The sequence below is a fragment of the Leuciscus leuciscus genome, assembly GCF_965113295.1.
Source record: "Leuciscus leuciscus genome assembly, chromosome: 12".
In the NCBI taxonomy this organism is placed as follows: Eukaryota; Metazoa; Chordata; class Actinopteri; order Cypriniformes; family Leuciscidae; genus Leuciscus; species Leuciscus leuciscus.
In genome coordinates, this window is record NC_138736.1 from 16897536 (window position 1) to 16915628 (window position 18093).

At 42.6% G+C, this 18093-nt stretch overlaps 1 pseudogene across 1 annotated transcript; it reads right to left on the reverse strand.

Moving 5' to 3' along the window:
- Nucleotides 1-2795: 2795 nt before the first annotated feature.
- LOC309510728 (NACHT, LRR and PYD domains-containing protein 3-like) lies at nucleotides 2796-7579 on the reverse strand (annotated as a pseudogene). Its single transcript, XR_014211656.1, has 6 exons — nucleotides 6160-7579; nucleotides 4797-5113; nucleotides 4503-4676; nucleotides 4239-4412; nucleotides 3953-4008; nucleotides 2796-3687 (listed from the first exon to the last, which is right to left on the reverse strand). The product of XR_014211656.1 is annotated as an NACHT, LRR and PYD domains-containing protein 3-like (transcript).
- Nucleotides 7580-18093: the final 10514 nt, after the last annotated feature.

An 18093-nucleotide genomic window follows, 5' to 3' on the forward strand; every position in this document is an offset into this window, starting at 1 on the left:
GTTCGGGGTGAAGGGCGGAGTGAAGATTATTGCATATGATGTTTTGGGAGAGCGGGCATTCTAGGCCGGGTTTAGAGCCGTTTTTTAGACCTGACTGCAGATAATGAGTAAATTCAGCGTTCGGGTGATGAGCTAGTTCGAAGTGCATGCGCAAAATATTTACGGGAGTCGGCAAATTTTTTTTTTTTTTTTTTATTCACAGATTTGTACACTGGACATAAAATGCAGGCATGAGCGCCGCCACAGAAGCTACAGATGTGCATGAACCGGCAGCGTTTACATTTACCCGAGTTAAAATGGTTACAGGGCTGTCTGCTTTCGTCGAAAGAGGAGACTTTCCTTTCGAAATCCTGGTTTGCGCTGGTGGTTGCTGCACAAGGCACGTAGCTGGTGGATTTAGAAGTGCTTGTTCCCGGGCAGGGAAGAGAGGAAGGGTTAATCTGTGGGCACAATGCAGTTGAGTGCGCCACTGACCTGCAGACTGCACAATAAATGTTTTTGCAACCTAAAAACACCCTGTTGTGGAGATATGGGTCGAGTGCGCCCCAGTATGTGCACTGGTTCCACTATGCGACTTGCTTTTGGCTGAAAAAAGTTTATGGTACATGTAGAAGTGCCCTCCCCATAGGACAGTGCGAGCCTGGCTATGATTGCTATATAATTATTCAGTTTTCGCCGCCTGTGGGGGAAAGCTGAACAGATCATTTCGTTTCGAAACCTTCTTGGGGGTTCTTAGCGCTCGCATGATGAGCAGGCTACGTTGCTTTCCTGTGGGAATCTCAACGCTGTGGCCGGGCTATTGGCTTGGGCTGCAGTGGAGCTGGTGTGGCAACCGCAGGTGGATGCCCTCTGTGGCCTGTAAATGGAATCATGCTGAGGCAAGATGTGTTTAATTGCCTCTGTCTGCTGCTTGACTGCCGTGAACTGCTTGGTTGCCGAAGAGGCCAACTTGTGAGATGGGGGCGTCAAGAAAGCAGACTTTGTCAACCTCCCTCATCTTTTCAAGGTTGACCCAGAGATGGTGCCCCTGGACCACCATGGTAGACATCGCCTGGCCGAGAGCCTGCGCCGTGCATCAATCCAGGCTCAGAACTACCCTTGTGCAGCTCTTTTAGAACTTTGCCCAGATGGACCTGCAGGATGGCCATGGCATGCAGCGCAGAGGCGGCCTTTCCAGCAGCACTGTAAGCTTTCGCTGAACTTACAGGCCCTGGTCAGGAGTCAGGGACAGTTCCGCCAGGTGCCGGCGTTTTGCGGGCATAAATGCAACGCAATCGCACATTTCATCTGTGACCCCCTGGCCGCCCCACCATTAAGGGTAGTCACTCCAGCCCAATGTTCGTGAAACTGCATCAGACTCAGACTGAGCTATGGCACCTTCGATGCTGCAATCGACAGTTCATCCTCTTCTCGAGCCTCGATATAGAAATTACGTTTTCCTACGAGGATGAGAGGTATCAACCACAACCAGAAACACAAGGAGGAAAGGCATCTTTAAAAAGACGCTCTGTGTCTGTGTTGGCTCTTTTAGGGAAATCTGGTATTTTAGTGCTGAAGCACCCTCGGGAACTCTCTGCATTTATCCATGCTCCAGAGAGGGGTCAGAGACCACTGCAATGCACCATATACACCAGTTTCAAATGAAGATTCCCTTCATTTGAAGCTGGTGTATATCGCGCATTGCAGTGGTCTCTTGTAGAGGTGAATGGAAGAGTGACCCTTTACAACCCCATTCACAACCACTCGGCTCCGATGAACAAATCTGAATGAGTGGATGCACGCCAGCTCCTTTTATACCCGTATATCCGGGAGATTGGCACATGCAAATAGCACTCACCATTTCTCATTGGCCTTTTCTCAAAGTATCAGAGGTGTTTGGGGCTCCCAAGTGCAACCCCTAGTGTCACTACATCAACACTACGTGTCGTACGTGACCCTGTCAGTAACATAACCTACAGTGTAGCATAGCCACTAAGGAGCAGCACAGGTATTTTGTTAATGACTTAAAATGAATGTATTGTTTGTAATTTTTTTGTTGCGTTCTCCTTTATTCTGTAAATCATCAAAATTTGATGTGCGTATTTGAGCCCGAACACTACTATCTCGAAATTCCGCTCGTGATCTTGTGTCCTGTGATGCCACGTCACCTTTGCAGGAAATTACTGTTTTTTTGTTTTTGAATATATGGCAATTACATTGTGGGGTGAGAGAGCTTTCTCTCTTGTGTATTCTCAGTGTTTGCTTTGTTTCCCATTTATAGAGTAACCACAGCTGAGTAGTTTAGCAGTGTGTTACAACAGTAGCAAAAAAAAAGGTGTTTTATATTAATTACAAGCATTACATACATTTAAAATATTAGACACCACAGAGCACATCCAAAATTGTTTTAAAGTTTTATTTGCGCTGGTTATGGCACAAACTATCAGACCTAAAAAAATTTTTTTCATTCAATACAAAAAATTTTCATTCACTTTCAAGTGCCATTCAACACATCAATTAATTCATGAACCACACACATAGAGCAGTTTTCAATAGTGATGCTGGCCTTAAAGGTGGGGTAAGCGATATTTGAAAAACGTTGTTTGAAAGTTGGTCGGACCGACACAACAACAAACGTGTAGCTAATCAGCATTAGAATGACGGTTGGTTTTCACTGTTGCACAGTGGTTTCCTGTCTGCCTGACTGGATTGCATTTTGCAAGGATTGCAAGGAAAATACTTTTTTTAATTAATATATTTAGAATCAAGCAAAAAATATAATTCTTGTTCACTGTAATAAAAAAAACTGCTAAAGATTAAACATAAAAAAACTTTAAAAAAACTTAATGCAAAACCAAACCACACAGTAGTTAGCGATATACACAAGGAATGTAACTTGCCATGGAACAAAAGATGAGGAAAAAGTATGACATGCCTCTTCTTAGAGTCCATCTCCATGGTGACTCGTGGATTCGTCGCTCTTTTGTGAACTGACTGAACTTATGCCCAAACACGTTTTTTGGAACCAGCATACCACGAGTAATCAAGTCTTGGGTTAATCAACAGAGTTTAGGGTATATCTGACAGAAAGTGAACCTTGCTTTCAGGAATATCCCCTGGGTTGTTAAACCTGACACAGAGACACTGACGCTTCATACACTCTGAATCCAGCATAAAAGGGTTCAGTGAATGTGGTGTTGAATGTGTGCAAGTGTGTGAGTGTGTGTGTGTCAGAGACGCTGTAGAAGGACAGAGTGACAGCCGGCCAGTCCAGATACACTCCTATTCTTTTAGAGCGGCATGAAGGGACAGGTATGTCTTTGTTTTTATTATTGTTCCAGGCACTGTATCTGTCAGCAATACAGAAAACACACCAGGACATTTCATTGTAACCAAATCTACACTGATTTTCTCCTCCTCTGTGGATTCCTTTATATGTCATTCCTATATAACTCCAGCCAGTCCACTCAGCCTCCCAGTAACACCGTCCAGAGAAACTCTCTTGAGACAGAACCTGCTCATAGTATTTAAATCTCTCTGGATGATCAGGATATGGCTGATGATCTTCCACATACGTCAACTTCCGGTTCCCCTCAGACAAAGAGAGATGAATGTTTGCCGTGTTTGGATCCAGTGTGAGATCACACGCATCTGAACACAAGAAGAGAACATCAGTATCTATGTGTACAAAGTTTTTTGATGGTTTTAATTAGCTTTTGTCAGATGTCAATACACTGATACTGCAATCAACTCTATCTGTGTTTGTAAAGAATTGAACCAAAATGTTCATACAATTAGAACAAAGGAACAGTGGTTTCTGAAGGATACCCTATATATATTGTGTATTGCAGCTGTTATGTGTATAATGTAAGAAGGTTCCAACAGTACAATATAATTTTTCTGCAGCCTATTTCTCTTCATAAATAAAATGAATTTACTCTTTTAAAAGTAAATGAGAGGAACAGTAAGGTACATTCATTAATTTTTTTCAGTCCTGTTGTGATCCTACAATGTTCTCCATGGTCCAAGCTAGAGAGTCACAAATACACAAAACAGATGGCAAATGTTTGATTAACATTTTAATTGTTGGGATTAATTGCAAATATTTAAGAGAACATGAGCGACTAAGAGAAACTATGTGTTCCTGTGACCCTACATATGAGACAAGGGGTAGATTTATGTGAGTTACTCTGTGGAAACAATTGTCCTCAAAGCATTAAGAAGGTACACACAAAAATGTATCATTCCACCCCACATACTTGAGTATCTGCAGTGAGCAGTTTGGATCTTTCAGTTTGTCAGAGAGTACCTTGACTCCTGAATCTCCTTGGTGATTATAGCTCAGATCCAGCTCTCTCAGGTGTGAAGGGTTTGAACTCAGAGCTGAAGACACATAACAACAGCCTTCCTCTGTCACCATACAGCCTGACAGCCTACAGACACACATCAACAGACAGATCATCTACATACACACAGCATTATGACCGACGGAGTTTACTTTATCTCTTATATGTTCTTTATACCTCAGTATCTCCAGCTGACAGTGTGGACTCTTCCGTCCATCAGAGAGCAGCTTCACTCCTGAATCATGCAGGTCATTGTTACTCAGGTCCAGATCTCTCAGGACAGAGTTTGAGGATTGGAGAGCTGACAACACAATTTTACAGTCCTGAGCGGAGAGATTACAGCCAGAAAAACTGAAAAAGAACAAAATAGAATAGTGTAATAATTTGTGTAATAAAGTGAAAATGCATCTGACTGAGGTTATGTAAAAATGTTAAGTCTCTTAAATAAGTACACAAGAACTAATCACTCACTGGATTTTTCTGCAGTTGATCACAGCTGATATCAGTCGTCTTCTACCCTCATCTGATGTGTTGTATTTCTTGAGGACCAGCTCATCCAGCACCTCCTCTGACATCTGGAGCATGTAGGCGATTGTTGAGCAGTGAGAAGGAGAGAGTTTCTTCTCTGAGTGTTTAGCCGCGTTTCCACCGAAATTACCCGGAACAATTTGTCCCAGGAACTTTTTTTTGCCCCAGACCGGTTGCTTTCTGCGTTTACACCGCGGTCTAAAGTACCGGGAAGGTAAACTACGCGCAACTGCTCCTCCCAGTCTGCGACGGACAGTAATCAGTTTTCAGCGCCACATTTATAATAAGTATGGAGGAGATTCAAACTGTGCTGCAGTTATGTATTGGTTTACTAACGAGGTAATTAACAAAACAAAATAGACGAGCACTGATACTAAAGCGTTTTCAGAAAGCTCGTATGCGTATAAAATTGGACAACGTATGTTATCAGTTATTGTGAGATGCCTGGGACGAACACGCAAGAATTTCCTCTTTCGCAAATACGCTTAAAAAAAAGCCTGAACCCCGTCTATCAATCATAAATAGTGAATAGTCTTGTAAATAGTTGTTTGTTACTAACCTCAAAGCGCTATTTCAATCCTGTTATAGTAAATTTGTAACATATTTGGAGTGCCTTGCAATAGATGACAATGTGTAAACATAATGACTTAATAATAAAAGCTGCGGCAGAAAAGAGACGAGCACTGATAAAGCGTGTTCAGTAAGCTCGTAATGCTAACGTTAGATATAAAATTTGTATGTTATCAGCTATTGCAGACATTGATGAACGCGCAGAAAGTTTCCTCTTCCACAAATACCCTTAATAAAGCCTGAAACTCGTCGTCAGTCCACCAGTTTTTTATTTTTTATTCCATATTTGCAGACAGACAACTCTTACTGCATGAAGCCACGACACGAACCGCAATATATTTTTTAAAAAGGGAGGTTAAAAATAAATAAATGCTGCGTGGAGTCATCCAACCAAAATGCGGCGTGAACACAACCAATCAGCTTGTGCAGCGCACAAGTCCCACCCCTGAAAGTTCCTGAACTTTGAAAAAGTACTACCTCATGAGCACGGACTATCGGAGGGGGAAATATTTACCCGGAACTTCATTTAGACCCTGGTTCCTGCGGTGTAAACACATCGAGTACCAGCCCAAAGTTCCTAGTTCCTGGGGAAAGTTCCTAGTTCCTGGGGAAAGTTCCTGCGGTGGAAACGCGGCTTTTGTCTGATTTCACAAACTCCTGAATCTCTCCGGACAGAGTCTGATCTTTGACTTCCAGCAGACAGAGGAACAGATTGATGGATCTTTCAGTGGAGAGATCTTTCATCTTTCTTCTCTTTAATGTACTGTGTGGTTATCCTGATGCTCTCTGAGCTGTTCTCTGTGTGTGTCAGTAGATCTTGTATGAGTCTCTGATTGGACTCCAGTGAGACACCCAGCAGGAATCGCAGGAACATATCCAGGTGTCCATTCTCACTCTCAAGGGCTTTATCTACTGCACTTGATGTACTGATGCAAAATTCTTCAGTCCCTTCATAGTTGTACTTACATGGAAATAAAACGCATAGAAAGCAGCAAGAAACTCCTGAACACTCAGATGAATGAAGCTGTAGACTTTCCTCTGATGAATCACATATTCCTCCTTAAAGATCTCAGTGCAAATTCCAGAATACACTGATGTGTCAGTGGCGTCTATGCTGCTCTCTCTCAGGTCCTCCTCATAGAACATCACATTGCCCTTCATCATCTGTTTGAAAGCCACTTCAGCAAGTTTCACAATCACTTCTCTGTTGAAAAGCAGAAGTTTCTCTGGATCACTCTCTTCATACTTCTGATTCCTCATGTTTATCTGAATCACCAGGAAGTGGATGTACATTTCAGTCAGAGTTTGAGGGATTTCTGTGCTCAGATCTTCTTTCAGGATCTTTTGAAGCACAGTGGATAAGATCCAGCAGAAGACGGGTATGTGGCACATGATGTGGAGGCTTCTTGCTCTTCTGATGTGTGAGATGATTCTGCTGGCTTGATGCTCATCACTGATTCTCTTCCTGAAATATTCCTCCTTCTGAGGCTCATTGAATCCCTGAATCTCTGTCAGACGGCTGATGTATTCGGAGGGGATCTGATTGGCTGCTGCTGGTCTGGAGGTGATCCAGATGAGAGCAGAGGGAAGCAGCTCTCCTTTCATGAGCTTTGACATCAACTGATGAAGTCTCACTCACATAAAAAAACTTTCTGAGCATCTGAAAACGTCAGTGTCATTCTGCTTTCATCCAGACCATCAAAGATGAACACAACTTTACAGTCCTCGTAAATCTTTGAGTGCAGATCTTGAAGTTCAGGATGAAAGTCAAGCAGAAGTCTGTGAAGACTGTACTGATGATCTCGGATCAAGTTCAGTTCTCGAAATGGAAGCACAAACATTAAATCTACATCTTGATTGGCTTTTCCCTCAGCCCAGTCCAAAATGAACTTCTGCACAGAAATGTTTTTTTTTCCGATTCCAGCGATGCCTTTAGTAAGAACAGTCTTGATTTGGTCTTTCTCCTCATATCCTGCTTCAGGTGAGGCTTTAAAGATGTCATTGCAGTCGATTGGAGTGTCTTGTGAGTGTTGTGTTCTGGCTGTTTTCTCCATCTGTAAAACCTCATGTTCTTCATTCACTCCTTTACTCTCTCCCTGTATGATGTGGAGCTGTGTGAAGACTTGGAACACACATATGACCCCAAGGGGCTGCATATGGAGTATCACTGGGTTGTCCAGCCGCAGGTGGAATATTTCAACCCCAGGGGTGGCAAGGTGGCTTGCCGAGGGAAAGACACATGCTCAGAGAGGCTTACAGTGGAAATACACATGTGGGGGTCGCCCAGAGGGGGAACCATGCACATGGAGGCACCTAGCCAAGCGCGAAAGCTGCCGGTGGCATAACTCTGGCGTTGACGTCAACAGTGCTGGAGGAAACTCAGGGCTTATTAGGCTCACCTGAGGAAAATATCGCACGTATCCCGTCCGTGGAGAGGAATGGCGAGCAAGCAAAGACACCTGTGTAGAATCTAGTACCGGCTGGTTGAAGCGAGTACATGCGAAGAAACTGGCTCCACTCGGAGATTGTAGAATCTCGCGAATGTGTCCAGCCAGCAGCTCTGCAGATGTCTGTTAGCGAGGCGCCATGCGCTAGAGCCCAAGAGGATGCCACACTCCGGGTGGAGTGGGCCGTCACACCAAGGGGGCATGGTCGACCTTGCTGCTGGTATGCCAAAGCAATGGCGTCCACTATCCTGTGAGACAACCTTTGCTTGGAGAGAGCCTTTCCCTTCAGCTTCCCACCATAACAGACAAAGAGCTGGTCTGAGGTCCTGAAACACTGCGTTCTGTCTACGTAAGCACGGAGGGTGCGTACTGGACAGAGCAGTGCCAAGGCTGGGTCTGCCTCCTCCAAGGGCAGCGCTTGCAGGTTCACCACCTGGTCTCGAAAGGGTGTGGTGGGAACCTTGGGCACATATCCAGGCCGGGGTCTCAGGATCACGTGAGAGTTAGCCGGCCCGAATTCCAGGCACGCTTCGTCAACCAAAAATGCCTGCAGGTCCCCTACCCTCTTGATGGAGGCCAATGCAACCAGGAGCGCTGTCTTAATTGATAGGACCTTAAGCTCCACTGATTGCAGAGGCTCAAAGGGAGCACTCTGCAGGGCAGTTAGAACCACTGAGAGGTCCCAAGAGGGAACGAGAGGAGGGCGAGGAGGATTCAGTCTCCTCGCTCCTCTCAGGAACCTGATGATCAGGTCGTGCTTTCCAACGGACTTACCTTCAACTGCGTCGTGATGTGCGGCAATGGCAGCAACATACACTTTCAGGGTGGAGGGAGACAGCCTTTACTCCAACCCTTCTTGCAGGAAGGAAAGCACGACACTGATCGGGCATTTCGTGGGGTCTTGTTGTTTAGAAGAACACCAGTTGACGAAGAGGTTCCACTTCAACGCATAGGCATGTCGAGTGGACGATGCTCTAGCGGAAGTGATGGTAGCCACCACCGCTGGTGGTAGGGTACTCAAACCTGCCTCGTCCAATCCAGGAGCCACACGTGGAGGTTCCAAAGATCGGGGCGAAAGCAGGTCCTTCCTCAGAGGGATTGGCCAGTGAGGTGCTGTCGCGAGGAGTACTAGTTCTGGGAACCAGGTGCGGTTGTGCCAATACGGGGCAACCAAAATGACCTGCTCCTCGTCCTCCCTGATCTTGCGCAAGGTCTGCGCAAGAAGGCTCACTGGGGGAAACGCATACTTGCGGAGGCCCCGCGGCCAGCTGTGCGCCAGTGCATCCGTGCCGAGCATGCCCTCGGTCAGGGAATAAAACAGGTGGCAGTGGGACGAGTCGTAGGGGGCAAACAGATCTACCTGTGCGTCCCCGAACTGATCCCAAATCAGCTGAACCGTCTGGGGATGGAGTCTCCATTCTCCAGGGAGAGGCTGAAGCCGAGATAGCTCGTCGGCCGCACGGTCCAGGTCTCCCGGGATATAAATGGCTCGAAGCGACCTCAGATGCTTCTGACTCCATATGAGGAGGTGGCAGGCGAGTTGCGACATACGGCGGGAGCGCAGACCACCTTGTCGGCTGATGTACGCTACTGTCGCGGTATTGTCTGATTGGACTAGTACGTGCTGACCCCTGAGCAACGCACGGAAGCGGTGCAGGGCGAGACGTACAGCCAGCAACTCGAGGCAACTGACATGCCAAAGGCGCTGGGGTCCTGTCCAGGAGCCCGCGGCTTCTTGTCCATTGCACATGGCGCCCCAGCCCATGGTGGAGGCATCTGTCGATACAACAACATGCCTGGAAATTGGCCATGCACTCCGGCCCGTAGAAAACTGAGGTTCGTCCACGGGGTGAAGGTCTGACGGCAGGTCGGAGTCACTGGGACACGGAGCGTGCCGTGTTGCCATGCCCACCTCAGGACTCGATCGCGAAGCCAAAGCTGAAGCGGTCTCATATGAAACAATCCGAGCAGCGTTACTGCGGCTGCGGATGCCATATGCCCCAGGAGCCTCTGAAATAGTTTCAGTGGAACCGCACTCTTGCCCTCGAACTGACGAAGGCAAGTCAGCAGTGACTGCGCACGCTCGCTCGTAAGCTGCGCGCACATGGCGACCGAGTCGATTTCCATACCGAATATAATTCTGAAGTTTTAATACACCCAGACAGTGTTCAATTAGGCTAATTCAAGTGTTTTCATGCAAAGAATAAAATTGTCATTATACGGATTGCTGTTAGATTTTTAATTATATTATCCAAAGGTACATCAGCTGCCGAACCATTAAAGGCTTAATAGTCTGTTTAAAGGGAATGATTGTGGTGGGGAGTTTGCTCAAACTATGGCAGCGATACAGCGAATAGTTGTTCTAAAAGACGACGCCGTCCGCGGAGCGCTTTCAAAGGCCAGTGAAAACATACTGTCAGTTAAGTCCAATTTGGACGCTAATTGTTTATCATGGGCTCGTACGATATTTTAAACATTTACAGGGGTAAGTGATTTTATTGCCGTCCGAATCCATAATGTCAGTGTTTTTTCCCACGCAACCCGCGTAAAAATCCCTGGCCAAATTGTTTTGGTGACATTTTTGCACTGAAATGCTGGAAAGTATTTACAAGAACAATATTTCATCGCAGCTTCACCTCAGCGAACAAAAATGGGAAAGAGAAGAAAGCACGTACAATTTTTGAAATGGTTATTGTGGCAGCAATATATGATACAATTTAAAAATATGTAGGCTAGGCTATTATAGGCTATTATAGTTTGGATTATTTTTTATAATATCCCATGAGTTCTAATAAATGCAATTTCAACTATTTCTGAAGTGCTTCTTTTATAAAGAACACCGCTTTCCCGCATAACTCAGTGAAGCGGCCCCTGCACGAGAGAATAATTGATTCTCGAGCCATAGATATCAACCAATTCAGCACCATCGACACGGACAGCACCGGATAATGTCGAACCTATAAGAAGGTATATCTTAAGCAGCTTCCTAAGGTATAGTTCGGGGAACACGCCTAGTAATGGTATACCTTTAGTTAAGTTATACCTTAAGAGTCTTCGTAGCATGCTAAGAGACAACGTTATCAGGAAACCCAGCCCAGGATAGCATTTTTGTTCAGTCATTGACCACTAATGGGCATTTTTTTAATTGTTCCTCCAAGAGGAATATCTTATGATCAACACAATAGATTATGTTCATTTTGGGCTCATTTTAATTGTAATAATATGCTGTATAAAATGATGTACCATTTTCAACGATCTGTGAATGTTTCATGAGCTGTATGGTGTTTTTGACACATTGCAGTACGTAGTACAAAAAAAATGTTTTAAAGATTATGAAAATAAAATTATATTTATCAGAAATAACTCAGCACTACTTAGGAGTTAATCAAATTGGCTACATTCATTGTAAACTTCAGACTCTAAGCTTTCAAATGACACCTATTTTGTGTTAATCAAGGCAGTAGTTTTAAAAAATATGATTATAATTTTTTTCGCAGCTAGGTTTGTGCCCGCAGGTGGTACACTCCATTTTAGAGGGACTATTCGCCGCTCGTTAGTTTATCAAAGAGGTTAGATTCATTAAAAAGCTGAGATTCTACGCTTTAAGATGATATATATTTTGTGTTATTCCACGTTTGAAAACAAGCACGGACGGCTCCGGGAACATTGGAAAACACATTGCATCCGAGAAAGATGAGGGACATGTTTTTTAGCTAAGTATGCATCACTTAGTGAGGAATATCTCGTGATCAAAGCAATGGATTATGTTGTTTGGGCTCTTTGTAATCATGAGACTCTGCTGTCAATAACAATGTTCGACTTTCCACAATCCATGGATGTTTCATGAGTTATGAGCTAATACGTCACACAACAAAGCATCACATCAATTCATCTATATACTTCATTGGATGCGCACCTGTGCAGCTTCATGTGTTAGAAGTCCATGAGGTATATCTTTAGATCTGAGTGATGGATTATGGTGAGTTTGGGCTCTTTTTAATCATAATCAATCTGCTGAAAATTAATGAGGTGCTATTTTCCACAATTTATGCATGCTTCATTGAGTTATGAATGAAAACGCGACATCAATGACACCTATGACAAAAGTCAACTTCTTCCATCCAGACGAAGGTATAGAGTTCCAAAGAGCAGAACTAAGCGGTATAAAAATACGTTCGTTCCAGCAGCCATTAATCAGAGGAACAAAATATATAGATGACACAGAAGCTATGCTATTTTTTATTTTATTTATTTTTTTATCATTTATATATTTTTTGTATCGTCAAATGTTTATTGTTTGTGTTTGTCTAAATGTATGGATGACACTCTGACACTGCAAACCAAATCTACCTACGGGTACAAATAAAGGAACCTGAACCTGAACCTGATCATAGCTCAATCTATTTACAAGGCTCTGTGTGCGCCTGTGCGGGTTTGTGAGTGACAACCCCATGAGGAATATCTTTAGATCTGAGTGTTGGATTATGGTGAGTTAGGGCTCGTTTTAATCGTGAGAGTCTGCTGTAAATAATGTGGTGCTATTTTCTACAATCGGAGCAAGTTTCATGAAGTTACGAGCTAAAATGTGTCAAATTCAGCATCCATATATATGATTTTGGTCTTGAGAGGCTTCATGTTCAAAAACTCGCTCAAGTTTAGTACAAAGCCTGAAACAATTGTGCTTGTTGTTTTCTACTCATTGAGACCTTTCAAATGACATATGACACACAACTATCTGAGCTGTATGATGTATTTTACATATTGCAGTACATAGTACAAAAATTATGAAAAAAATTATGATTTTTCTTTTTTCTATTTATCAGCAAATAACTCTGCACTACTTAGGAGTTAATAAAACTGGCTACATTCAGACTCTAAGCTTTCAAATGACACCTATTTTGAGTTGATCTATGTAGTAGTTTTGACAAATATATTTTTTTTTTTTCTTGCAGCTAGGTGTCGCCTGCGGGTGGTACACTCCGTTTTAGAGGGACTACTCAGCACTCTTTAAGAGTTCAAAGATCAAAGTGCTTGGATGTATTACAAATCTGAGATTCTAAGCTTTAAAAGGATACCAATTTTATATATATATATATATATATATATATATATATATATAAATATCAAAGTAGAGAAAGTGAAGCATCAAGAAAAATGAAGTGACAATGAAATGAGTCCCTATGGACCTCTATTGGATATATTTGGTCATTTCACTTTCTTGCTTTAACTATAATTCGTAAAGTTTTTCCACAAACCTGCAGATGGCAGTATTCTATCCCTAACACATAGAGCAATGTCCAAAAACAATTTAGATTTAAATAAGATCATAAGTGATTTTAAGATAATTTAAGTGAGCCATGGTTCTCAGTCGGAAAAGGGTGGCTTGCCCACTTCAGGTTGGTGGAGAGTTCCTCCTGCCTCATGTGGAGAAGTTCAAGTATCTTGAGGTCTTGTTCACGAGTGAGGGAAGGATGGAACGGGAGATTGACAGACGGATCAGTGCAGCTTCTGCAGTAATGCGGTCGATGTGACGGTCTGTCGTGGTGAAGAAAGAGCTGAGCCGCAAGGTGAAGCTCTCGATTTACCGGTCAATCTACGTTCCTACTCTCACCTATGGTCATGAGCTGTGGGTCATGACCGAAAGGACAAGATCCCGGATACAGGCAGCCGAAATGAGGGGTGGCTGGGCGTTCTCCGCAGGGTGGCTGGGCGATCCCTTAGAGATAGGGGGAGAAGCTCTGTCACTCAGGAGGAGCTCAGAGTAGAGCCGCTGCTCCTCCACATCGAGAAGGGTCAGCTGAGGTGGCTCGGGCATCTGTTCCGGATGCCTCCTGGACGCCTTCCGGGAAGGTGTTCCGGGCGCATCCAACAGGGAGGAGACCCCGGGGAACTTACGTTTTTTAAGTATTTAGATCTATTCCCATCACATAAAAGGTTGCAGTGATGAGCATTGAGCAGATGACAGCCTGTGAAGATCTTATCATTGCAACGCAGTTTCTGTACTCTCATTAATGCTTTCACCAATGCAAACATGAGGTAAGTACAGTAAGAGCTTCGTTGTGCAGTGTAACAGCGTCATTGATTTCATAACGAGTTTTGGCAAGTGTCCAGATAAAACTCGCTCTGTGTGATTGACAGCTTGGGCGATTGGAAAGGGATTGTTCTTTGATCGCTTTCTGTATATATATTAATCACAGTTTAAAGCTGCCGTCGGCAACCCTGGAAGATTGAGTGGACTTAGCCAAAATGTTGAATGTTTACAACTCTCATGCCCCTCCCCCACTATCAACGAATACCCTCCCATCGAGTTCGTGCTCGTCAGTGCGTGTGCACCAGATTTTCTGTGAACGCGCCCGTCTCATCAGCATCGATTAACACCATGGAGTACTTGGAGGTATGCTGCCCTGGCTAATCTACCCTTAGATTGCAATTGCTAACGTCATTTATACTCTAAATGAGCTTATTTGATTTGTTAGTGTTTTGAAAGCGAGATACAAGTCTCGGATGAAGACTATGTCCCCGCAAACTTCAGGCGTGTGCATGTGATTGTAACGTACACGAGGGGGTGTGGGATCTGTGGTGTGTGCACGACCTGTGATTGACAGTCAGATCTCACACCCCCCTGCGCTGATTGGACCCGATGATCCGGGAGCGGTGGATTTTTGCAAAACAAATAACACGCTCCAGGTGGAGTTAGAAGCTCTGGGCTCTGGGCTCTGGGCTCAGAGCTAAAACCACCTTATTTATGTTGTTCTGTCGGATTATAGTGTCGATTTAACTGAATATGATAAAAAAAAAATTGCCGACGGCAGCTTTAATCTCTTCCACTGGCCAAATAGTATTTTCAATTGCTTTATATTGTTTAATGGAAATATGCCTTATTGTGCATTATTGATCATTATTTGCACGTAAATATTTTCTCAGACCATGAGTTCTGCTATTATCATACGCAAAGCAATTCTCGCTGTAGTTAAAACATTAAAACACAGCATGCCAAGTGTTCAAAAGCATCACATCCTCTACAAATATTTCTATTTATTAGAATATAATTTTTTTTTTTACTTCTCAGTAATGATTTAATGTAATTTAAGTGCTAAACTCCATTAATGAGAATGGCATATTTAATCTAAATGTGTATATCAGATGTAAAACTTAAATCATTCTTTGATTTTTTAAACTGTTATTGTGAACATGCACTGTATTTATGATTAGGACTCATAAACAAGGTTTAAAATGGTTTTCTTTTATCTGCTGTCAGTCCCTCAGCTCACCATCGGTGGCGCCAAACTACTCCATCTCCAAAATGTTTGGCACAACAAAATGGCACAACAAAATTGTTAGATTCTATTAGATTCAAATGACATCAGCAGGTTATTTATATTATTACAACAGGTAACCATCATCACCTTATCTCATTTCGCTTTAGCTTCCTTTGCTACTGCACATATGTTTGACAAACACACTGTCACAGCAGCCAAAAAAGTCAAAAGATATAATAATAAGAGTTAAGAGCCCAACTAATGGGAACACTAATCACTGTTATGGTGACTTCAAATTAAACATTAGAGTTAAACCACTGTTAATTCTCAATAAGAACTTCTGTAGATGTATGACAGAAATAAAGTCAATCTGGTTAGTAATAAGTGAGGCTTGTAATTAGGGGTGTCACAATATACCGGTGTTGACGATAATCGTGATATTCAAAGCATGAAATATCGACATCGTGTTAATTTAGAGTGTGACAATATACCGGTATTGGCGATAACCACAATGTTTAAAATGAATAGGACTCTTATGATAACATGACACGTAACTCCAGCGCCAGTACCTGGTTGACCTCTCAGGTGGCAGTATTGCACCCGCTGACACCTGTCAAATAAGAAGACGATGCAGCGCTCGTCCGCGCCCGCGCAGCTAGAGTGGAACACTCTGTCCACACCCGAAAAAAGTAAGCTCGCCAGTATTAAGAACAGAGTTCTTCGGCTTCAAAGAAAACAGCACCTTGAAGGTGGTCGCACACCGGACGAGAAGCGCAGCGCCACGTCTTTAAAATTCGAACACATTCTCTATGAGTGTAGGCTACACACACCGGCGGCCGCGACGCCCAGCAACGGCTCAGGACCATGTTCAAAATCCTGCCGCGACACAGAGCGTCATTTACATCGTTTTATATTAAATTTACATTATATTTGTCTCAAATCATCGTAAATAATTTCACACTGTGCTGCAATATACATTTAATTTTACATTAATTTACAGAAATCAGCTGCTTGAATGAAAATTGCTGATGTTATCGGATTTTCAGGTGATATTCTCAATTCATTCAGTTAACGGACACTCTGAGGTAAAGTGTTAAGATCACAGACTCAGCAACTATTATTTAATTGTACAGTGTAATCATAACATAGTACAGACATTATCTCAATTCCATAATGTCCTTAAACAATGATATTGCTGGCCATAAACTGAGACGCGCGTGCGTGTGCGATACCTCGAGTTGTCGACGCGACGCGGCTATTATTTTACTAGTCATGGAATGGGAAACGTGACATTAACTGTTAACAGGGGGTTTCTGTGTTCATATATTAATAAAGGGTGATTATTAAAATTAAGAACCCCGTTTTCTTTACTCATCTTATTTTTGTATTTGTATTTGCACTTGATTTTTTTATTCAAATCTGCTATCTGCATGACTTTATTGGCGCCGGTGCAACAATAGGTTTAAGAGCTTTTCAGTTATTCAGGAAACCTTCAGACAGTGTTTTGCTTCAGTTTGAAACCAGATAAACTTCACATGCTTGTCTTCCTTCACAAGAATTTGCCATAGATTGAGTACGCAAGAAGTAAAAAATGCATGTGCCTTGTCTATCAGTATCCTTATGTGTCACGGGTGTAGTGCAGGTTGAAGGAGACTCAAAGTCCAAAGGCTTCCATACAAACGATTTACTTCAATAGAACTCACAGATACAGACAGGCAGGAAAATTCACACTAAACACCTTACTAATAACGTAGAACCGACCCTGAAGACTGAAACACTCAGGGCTTAAATACAAGGGAGAACAGATCAGGGAAACAAGACACAGCTGACAAGACTAACGAGGAACCAGGTGTGACAGATGAACTAAATGACAGTTGCTGTGGAAACCAAGGAGTGGCGGGAAAACAGAACAAAGGAAGACATGTGATCAGAGACACAAACACTCAGACAGAACAGAAACGTGACATTATGTTTGTTGGGTAAAAAAGAAAAACTATATAAACAAAGTAAAAATGAATTTGACTGATAACTACCCGAAATAGATTCTATAGATATCGCGATATATCGATATCGTGAATTCTTTTGGCCACAATAACTGTGGTGTGAAAAATCGAACATCGTGACAGCCCTACTTGTAATGCTGTTTGTGGAGTTATTTAATCCTCCTCTGCTGAGATCATGAGAGATATTGGGGCGGTTTCCCGGACAGGGTTTAAATTAAGCCAGGAGTAGGACTTAATCAAGAATAGTTAATCGTGTCTTAAAAAATGGCTTTCTGTAACACAGATTAAGTACGGATTGGTTACACCTGGACTATGGAGTCCTGAACTAAAATAAACCAGATTAATTTAAAACCAACTGTGCTAATCTGAATTAGCATGATAGAGGTTGCCTGTAAAACATGGAATGAACCAAGAAAAGCTTAAAATTGCATGGAACTGAGAAGCAAATCCAAGGAAACAATGGAATCAGAAAAAGACTGCAATAAAAAAATGTACTAAACAAGAGAAAATTATTTTAAGCAAGCTAAATAAACTGCTCACACCAGCTATGGAATAAAAGAAAATAAATGCTGGAAGTCTGTTTGTAATATATACAAACTACCGTTCAAAAGTTTGGGGTCAGTAAGATTGTTAATGTTTTTAAAAGAAGTATCTTCTGCTCACCAAGGCTGCATTTATTTGATAAAAACAATACAAAAAACAGTAATATTGTGAAATTTAAAATGACTGTTTTCTATTTTAATATATATTTAAACTGTAATTTATTCCTGTGATCAAAGCTGAATTTTCAGCATCATTACTCCAGTCTTCAGTGTCACATGATCCTTCAGAAATCATTCTAATATGATGATTTGATGCTCAAGAAACATTCATTATTATTATCAATGTTGAAAACAGTTGTGTACAAATGTTCAAAATTATAAAAAAAAATGAATAGAAAGTTCAAAAGAACAGCATTTAT